Source organism: Pteronotus mesoamericanus, unplaced genomic scaffold (genome assembly GCF_021234165.1).
Source record: "Pteronotus mesoamericanus isolate MK-2021 breed Mesoamerican mustached bat unplaced genomic scaffold, CSHL_Meso_final contig_173, whole genome shotgun sequence".
NCBI classification, from domain to species: domain Eukaryota; kingdom Metazoa; phylum Chordata; class Mammalia; order Chiroptera; family Mormoopidae; genus Pteronotus; species Pteronotus mesoamericanus.
The window spans coordinates 12,359,800-12,368,354 of NW_026555072.1; the positions used below are offsets into that span (position 1 = coordinate 12,359,800).

The following is an 8,555-nucleotide window of genomic DNA, read 5'->3' on the forward strand; positions in this document are numbered from 1 at the left end:
TAAATTAGCTATTGCGGCATAAAAAAATTCCCCAAACCCAGTGGCTTAAAACAACTGTGTTATTTCTTGCAAGTACTTGAATCAGTTGATAAATGACTAATCTAGGCTGGGCAATCTGGGAGTCAGCTGATCTAGACTGGGTTTGGCTGGCCATGACTCCACACACTGTGTTTCTTACCTTCCTCCTGATAAAAGTGGACAAACTTGTGCACATCTTTCTCATAGAGATGGAAGAGACACAAGAAAGCAAACCCAAAATGGACAGGTACTCTTTCAGGCCTCTGCTAGCATCATGTCTGCTAACATCCATTGGACAAAGCATATCACATGGCTGAGTTCATTTTCAAAGAGTAGGAAAATACATTTAGTCCCTTGATGAGTGAAGTTATAAAATCACATAACAAAGGCTGTGCATGTATGTAGGGGTGAATAATTGAGGCCATTAATGCAATCCACTTGTCATGTGGGAAACTACTTTAATATTATAGTGGGAAATGAATGTAATGGTGGCCTCCAAGTACACTACCAGGCAAGCTATTCCAGAGGTCACAGGAAAGACAGACCCACAGACCATATGAAAATGCTTGATTCACATAGTTTATCAAATAAACTTTAAAACACATAGCAAATGGCAAGGAGAAAGAGATGAGGTAGTTTTATGCATTGAATACAGGGTATAAGCAAGCAGAAGGACCACACTTCCTGAATCCTGGAATATGCAGTAGGTGTATATTCTCTCACTTTCTCTTTCTCTCCCTGCTTCCCTCCCTCCCTCCCCGTTCCCTTCCTTTCTCTCTCCTCTCTCATTCTCTCCCCTGCATCAGCCTTTCTTACTAATTGTGTGGTTATGAGCAGATTGAAGGTGCCTGAGACCAATGGCACACACTTCCTCTAATAGATGTAGAGACGAGTATCCCTAGCCACAGCTGTAGCTTTCAATAAATCTGCTTAACAGCTAAGGGTTTTATTTGTATTTCTTAGGAAGAGGACACATGGGGCCAGGATGGGTATCACTAGTTGATGGCTGCAGCAAGACTTCATAATTATGGAGTGCCTCATAATCCTGATATAAAAATAATATGCCTTTATTTATCATGTATACCATGAGTATTCGTGTTTCCTCGGTCCTTTCATACTTTTCTATTTATGTTTACACATGTATGTTCTATTTACTTATCTCACTTGTCTTCTCGGTTAATAACTTATTTGTTACTATGGACTGATTCATGATGTCCCCCAAAATTCACATGCTAAAGCTTTAACTCTCATTGTGACATAGTGTTTTTAGGAGATAATTAAGGTTAAATGAGCTCATAAGGGTGGGGTCCTAAACTGATAGGACTGGTGTCCTTAAAAGAGGAAGAGAGAAAGATCTCTTTCTCCATGTGCACACACCAAGGAAAAGCCATGTAAGGATATAATACAAAGGCAGCCATCTGCAAGCCAGGAAGAGAGACCTCACCAGAACTCAACCATCCTGGCACCATGATCTCATACTTCCAGTCTCCATAACTGTGACAGAATAGATTTCTTTTGTTTAAGCTATTGAGTCTATGATATTTTAATGTGGCAGCTTGAGCTAAGATACAGATCTATGTCCAACACATCATATGAGTTTCACCCATCCCATTTTTTCTTTTCTTCCACTGAAGAATTGAATATTCTCAAACAATACAGCAAATATTTAGTGTACCAACTCTCTGAGAGATGGTAGTGATGTGAATTAGACTAGAAACAATGACAAGGGAAAGAAATGGAAGGATTAATATTGCCAGGATTTTTTGACTGAGAAATTAACTAAGATGAGACTGAAGGAACAGGAAGGAGCCAAAATTGACCTCTACTTTTTGGCTTGGGCAGCTGGGTTCATGGTAATGGCATCTCCAAGAGAAAAAAAAAATGCACAGGAAGAACAACCATTATGTGGAAGGAAGTAGTGAATTAGGTTTTGCAGAAGATTGGGTTTAGGTTTTGGGGAAGGTGTGATCTGAATGGGAAAGTGTTGGCTGGTTAGTTGGATGTACAGATGTGGAGCTCAATGATGAAGTCTGGCAGGAAACATAGGTGTGGGTATCATCAGTAAGTAGAAGGTAAACAAGATCACGGGAGATTGCAGCAGCACGAGAAAAGGAGCTCCAAGGAAGACACTTCTCAGATATTATGTTTTGAAGGACAGCAGGAGAGGAGGAGTCTGAAATGGAGAGGAATAATTGCAGTCCAAGAACAGAGGGCAAACCTGCAATGATGGGGCTTGGCAGCCACTGGAGTCTCAGATACCAGTCATTTAATGCTGAGAGTTTAAGTATGAGATGTTGATAAGTGACCACAGATTCTAACAATAACAAAGTTAGTATTGACCTCAAGAAGATATTTCAGTGGACAGCAAGGACAGAAGCCAGATATTAATGGGTTGAGGTGAGGGAATGAAGTTACTTCAATATAACTGGCTGTGATAGGGAAGGGAGAGCTTGGCTAGAATAAAATATATATATATATACACACACACACACACACACACACACACACCGGAGGGATTTGGTTTCACTTTGTTTTAAATAAGAGCTTGTCAATGTTGTTGAGAAGGAGCTAGGAAAAAGGGAGAGGCTAAATATGAAGGATCTTTGATAGAGCAAGTTTCCTAAGCACATGGAAGAAAATGCAAGAAGCCTCAGACAGGAAGAAGGGCCACTTCTCTTATAAAAGGAGGGAAACACAGGGCAGATGCAGGAAGGTTTATAGGGCTGGTGGTAGGAAGTTGAGAGACTTCCTCTTTGTGGTTTCCATTTTATTTGCGAAAGAGCAGAAAGGTCATTTGTTACACATGAAGTGGTAGGTTAACGTTTCAGGAAAATGAAGAAAGTTTTCAGGTTTTGTTTCTGCCGTTGGGAAGTTGGGCTTGGCTGTAGAAGCCAAAATGATTTCCAGACAGACCTAAGGACCCATTTGAATCTGAAATCATAAATCAGTAGTGATATAAATCTGTGGGTAATTTTCATAGCTCTCCTTAGCAACTCATGTGCGAGGGTAGGGGAAGAAGGCAGTTGAGGTGATTAGGGTTGGGATTTGCATGGCAGAGGCTACAGGACAGTGTGTGAGGAAATTCAGGACATGTGTAAGAGAATGGGCGCGGCGATGGATGGTAGTCTCACATGGGTTGCACACCAAGACGTGAACACAGGAGGGAAGCAAAATCAGAGTCAAAAAGAAACTAAAGGTCTTGATGAACACTTGGGCAAGAGTGAATGAGGAAGAGAGAGAAGAAGATGGTGATCCACAGGGGCATGTCTGAGGTGGAGATTTTAAATATGATGCACTTTAAGCCCTGGCTAGTGTGGCTCAGTGAACTGAGCATCGACCTGTGAACCAAAAAGTCACAAAATATGATGCACTCCTAGGAGATGACCAAGTCCATAATGTGGTTATGGGAGAGGGTGACTGAAGTAACAACCCCTCAATGAGAAGGCAAAGGAGAAGTAAGGCAAGATTCTGGATCCACTTAAGTTACTCAGAATAAAGGTCCTCTTATCATTGGAAAGAGGTTCAATGAAGTTCCATAGAATTTGTTTAAATCCAGACCTTCTACTTGTCAGATGTATGACCATACACAACTTATTTAATCTCTCTTAGACTCAGTTTCCTCATCTGTAAAATGGAAGAGGGGTATGAATACCTACCACATTGGGTGGTGGGATGATGAATGGTACACAATGCACATAGCACAGTGTTCAACATGGTAGCTGCACAATGCATGACTTCTACCTCCCTTTTGAAATGTGGCCTATAGACTTGAGAAAGATGTTCTAGGTGTGGTCTGACTGGTCAAGAATGAAGGGGAGTCTTGGCTTCCCATATTGTGGAGATAACATGTTTATGGCACAATCACAGACAGGTTGTGCTACTCTTTTAAAGCGTTGCCTCACATTATTGGCTCACACAGAAGTGTGCAATCAACTTGCACCACCAGAACATTTTAATATAAACTTCAGCAATTGAGTCAGGGCAGCTGATAAAAAATATGTGGCCTGAGATTATATATATATATATACACATATATCTCCATATATACATATATAGAGAGAGAGAGAGGGAATCCTTATGGGAAGAAGTGTTGTTATATTAGTCTGCTAATGTTCCCATAACGAAGTGGGAGACCACAGGCTGAGTGGCTTAAACAACAGAAATTCATTGTTTTACAGTCCTGGAGGCTAGAAGTCCGAGGTCAAGGTTTCAGCAGGTTTAGTTTCATTCTAAAGCCTGTCTCCTTGGTTAGTAAATAGTCATCTTTTCATTTGTCTTCACAAGGTCTTTCCTCTGTGTGTGTCTGTGTTCTAATCTTCTCTTCTTATAAGGACATCAATCAGATTGAATTAGGGCCAACACTCATCACCTCATTTTAACTTAATTGCCCCATTAAAGACCCTATTTGAAAATGCAATCAAATTCTGAGGTAATGGGAGACAGGATTTCAACATAGACATTTTGGGAGGGATACATTCAGCTCATTTCAGTTGAAAATGAGAATTCCATTTTTCAAAGACTGTAGGTTTGCCAAGGTTTCTGGTCACATCTTAAGACACATTAAAAACACACAAAAGCAAAAAAATGTTGAGAGACAATATAAAGTAAGTTTCAGTAATATATAATAATATAATATTCATACCACAGGGGGAAAACTGAAGAATTATTCACTGAAGGAAGATATAAATAATGCATCCTTTTCTCTGAAGATAAAATGTCTAAACTTGAGTCTAGGAAACAACAAAAAATTGCATGCTGGGTAGGTGGTCTTTTTCTATTTGATAAGGTCTGAGCTGGTGTTTGGATATGCATTTCTTAGAAACATGGGCATCAATGTTTCTCTGGAGTTTGAGCTTTGGGAAAAGCTCTGCTAAAAAGCAGCAATGATGGTGCTGTTGCCCTGCAGATAGGTCCTTGGAACTGCTGTTATAAATGCAGGGCAGATTTTACTAAGTCATCTGAGTTCTCTCATCCAGTCTTTATTTGAAGGTCACACAATTTCAAGATGACCACATAGGTCTAGGAAGGAGACCAACATTTCTTGAATATCAGCTACTGTCAGAGTTTGTGATAGGTGGTCTGCATTCATTAATTTAACACAATACTCACATCAAGATTAAGAAGTATCTCTTCTCAGCCCCCATTCTAGAGATGAATGTGTTGTGGATTAGAAAAATCATGTACCCCATTTAAAGTCTCATGGTGGTAGTAACAGAAGTAGTATTTGAATTTAGGTTCGTCCAAAAACAAAGCATTAGCATATTTGATTATTCAAAACAATGAGTCTAAACCAGTATTTACAATATGGTAGCCACTAGCCACTTATGGCTTTTTAGATTTCAATTAATTACATTTAAATAAAATTTTAAATTTAATGTCTTCATTGCACTCACCATATTTCTAGTGCTCAGCCACAGGTGGCTGTTGGCTTCTCTATTGGACAGCACAGATGTAGAACACATTTTTGTCACTGCAATTTTTTTCTTTTTTTATTTCCTTTTTTAAGCATATGACAAAGACACAGTTTACTAGCTTTTTTTCTTTTTTGATTTAATCTTTATTGTATTTTTTTCCATTACCATTTAGCTCCTTTATACCTCCCTTCCTCCCAGTAATCACCACCCTGTTGTCCATGTCCATGAGTCCTTTTTCCTTTTTGCTCAATCCTTAAACTTAAGATTAATATTATATATTTAAACAATTGTCAAAATTTACTAAGTAGCCAGCATTCATGCACGACTAGAAACCACTCTCAATTTATATTAAACGAGAAAGCTATTACCATTGATGCTTTAATATGTTTCACTACTAAATACTGGAAGAAATTTAAATTATTTTTATTGAAGATTCATACCAGCAATGTTAACTTCACAGCAGGCTGACACTATTTGACTCACATTTCAAACACAATAGAAAAGCGAGTCCATGCTGGTGTTAATGCAGAAGTCATGGCCACCTTGGATTATGTTTAATAAAGAAACAAAGTGCATACAGAAACTTACAACAATTTTAAAGACAAAAAAAAAAGGTCCCATCTGTGGTCCCAAGAAGAAATGGAAAGGTTTATGACAAACAGGGCTTCAATGAGCTGTATATGAATACAGGTATAATGAAAGTTGAACTCATTTGAAATCTCCCCAAAACATGTTCCTATTAATCCTGAAATGATGCTTGTTACAGCAATCATTTCTGTTACATGCATGTGTTGAATTACTTGTTATGCGAGCGTAACAGCTGCTCCTTACTATTTATCATTGAGGACTTTAACTGGCCATCTTCTTAAACTTCTACTCTTTCCTGACCATTCTCACTAATTCTCTTTGTAGTGATTTCTCTGCCATTAACTATTTTTGTAGAAGTTGGTATGAATTTGAATTTGCCCATCCCACTACTACCAATTGTAGTGAAAGAGAACGAAGTGAGGCCCGGATGACCTAATGACCTGAAAGAGGTAAATCCTGTAGAAGAAAACCCTCCTCTAAAAGATGTAAATCATGGAAGGCAGAGAAGAGCCTTTGCCAAGGATCCAGCTCCCATGGAGGTCCTCTGTTTCCCAGAGAAGTCATCAAACAGGTCTTTGAAAAAGTCTAATGAAATCAGGTCCCTTCCACCAAAAAATTCCCTGAACACGTCATCTGGGTTCCGGAATGTGAAGCCGATTTCAAGCAGTATGTCAAAGTGACTTCCAACTCCACCTCCATCATTTAATCCTTGTTTGCCATGTTTGTTATAGATGTCCTGTTTTTTAGCATCAGATAGCACCTCATTTGGCTCGGCTACTTGTTTGAATTTTCTCTCTGCTTCTACTTTATTCTCTGCATTTTTATTTGGATGCGACTTCGGTGCCTGTTATTGGTACACCTTTTTAATATGCTCAGCTGAAGCATGTCTGCATGCCTAGAACTTCATAGTAATCCACCATGTTTTAACAGGCCATTGGAAGGAGTCGGAGGACACAGGAACCAGTGGCGGGGTGGCGCAGCCCAGTGCCCTGGGCTCCTGTGTTGCAGGGTCTCCTCATGCTTTCCTTTCTCTATTCTCCAACAACCTGTCACTGAAATTTCTTTTGGACACTGCTGGTCTAGAACTAACAGGCCTTGATATGATTTCATTGAATAATCACTTCTTTGAATGTTTCATTGACTACATGTTTTACAGCAACTATTAAAACCAGGAACTAATAAAAGTGTAGATACAGAGGAACAAATACGATCACTGTGTTTTAAAATCTTTTTAAATGGGGACACCTGTAATTGAACGACAATAAAATAAAAAAAAATTCGAAACATGCATAGCTAGAAGTGACTATAACATAATGTGTAACTTAACTAATGATTTTAAAGCAACTACCCATGTAAGCACCAGCAGGGTTAATAAACAGAACACTGCCAGTCCTCTTGTATGCCAGACTTGATATATCCCTTCCTAATCATGGTTCAACCCTCTTCCATCCAGGGGTAATCATTAGACTGACTAAGTAATTATCACTTCCTTTACAATTGTTTTTAACCTATGGGTTCATCACTAAGTCATAGAGTTTAATTTTACTTTTTAAAAACTTTATGTAAATTGAATCATTTATTTTTTCATCTTGCTTCTTATGTTCAAAGCAATGTTATCAAGACGCATCCATGTTGTTGCACATAACTGTAGCTAATTCACTTTCTTTGCTGTAGATACAGTATTCCTATTGCATAATTATGTCACAAATTATTTTTCTCTTTTACTGTTGATGGCCATCTGACTTGTGTCCAGTATTTGACTATTACAAATATCCTATTGAAAAAGAGAGGATTTTCCCTTCTGTCAAAGTGAAACTCAGGTTAGCAGGAGTTTACAAATATTTCTGACCACAGACACAATAAAAATACATCTTACATTGTGACCCAGTGTACTCATAAATGTATAAACTGAAACAAACATTCCCCCAAAGAATAACTGGCTCCGTATGTGTAAGGCACTTTGATTTTTTTCCTGTGTATTCAATTCTAGTCTATTACCTTTTTAAAAGGCATTCGAGTTGTGATCCATTAAATTCATCTTGGGATCTATGAATGGTTTGCAATCCACGGGTGGTAAGATTCTGAAGAGTGGGTTACAAAAGGTATGGATGGCAACATTCAACTAGCAGGGCCCTTCCAGGACAAGTCTTCCACTGTTTCCATGACTACTCATTTTTCAGGCCAACAAAATCAACCATGCAGTGAACCAAAATTATCATGGCAATCTGCTTCTTCCTCTCTTCATCAAAAGAGGGATGTAAATGCGGCACACAACTGAAACAGGCAGAATGTGGGGTCTGTCACCAGTCCTTTCCAGAGGGCATCTAGACCAGCCTGTACAGGAAGCCTTTTGTTTCAAAATTGGTTTGTCCACGTATCTCACCCAGGCTACTGAAGAGCTGACCCCTTCCCTTACCCCAACAGCTGCTCAGGCAAGAATTTGCTTATTTTTTATTGAGCTGGCCCTTCCCTAGGATGTGGAGGAATTACTGATGACTCAGAGAAGTGAAACCTCAGCTCTGAATCAGAGGACAT

The 8,555-nt window shown here is 39.0% G+C and overlaps 1 pseudogene; it reads right to left on the bottom strand.

Moving 5' to 3' along the window:
* Nucleotides 1-6,228: 6,228 nt before the first annotated feature.
* Nucleotides 6,229-6,940, bottom strand: LOC129065174 (dnaJ homolog subfamily B member 6-like; annotated as a pseudogene).
* Nucleotides 6,941-8,555: the final 1,615 nt, after the last annotated feature.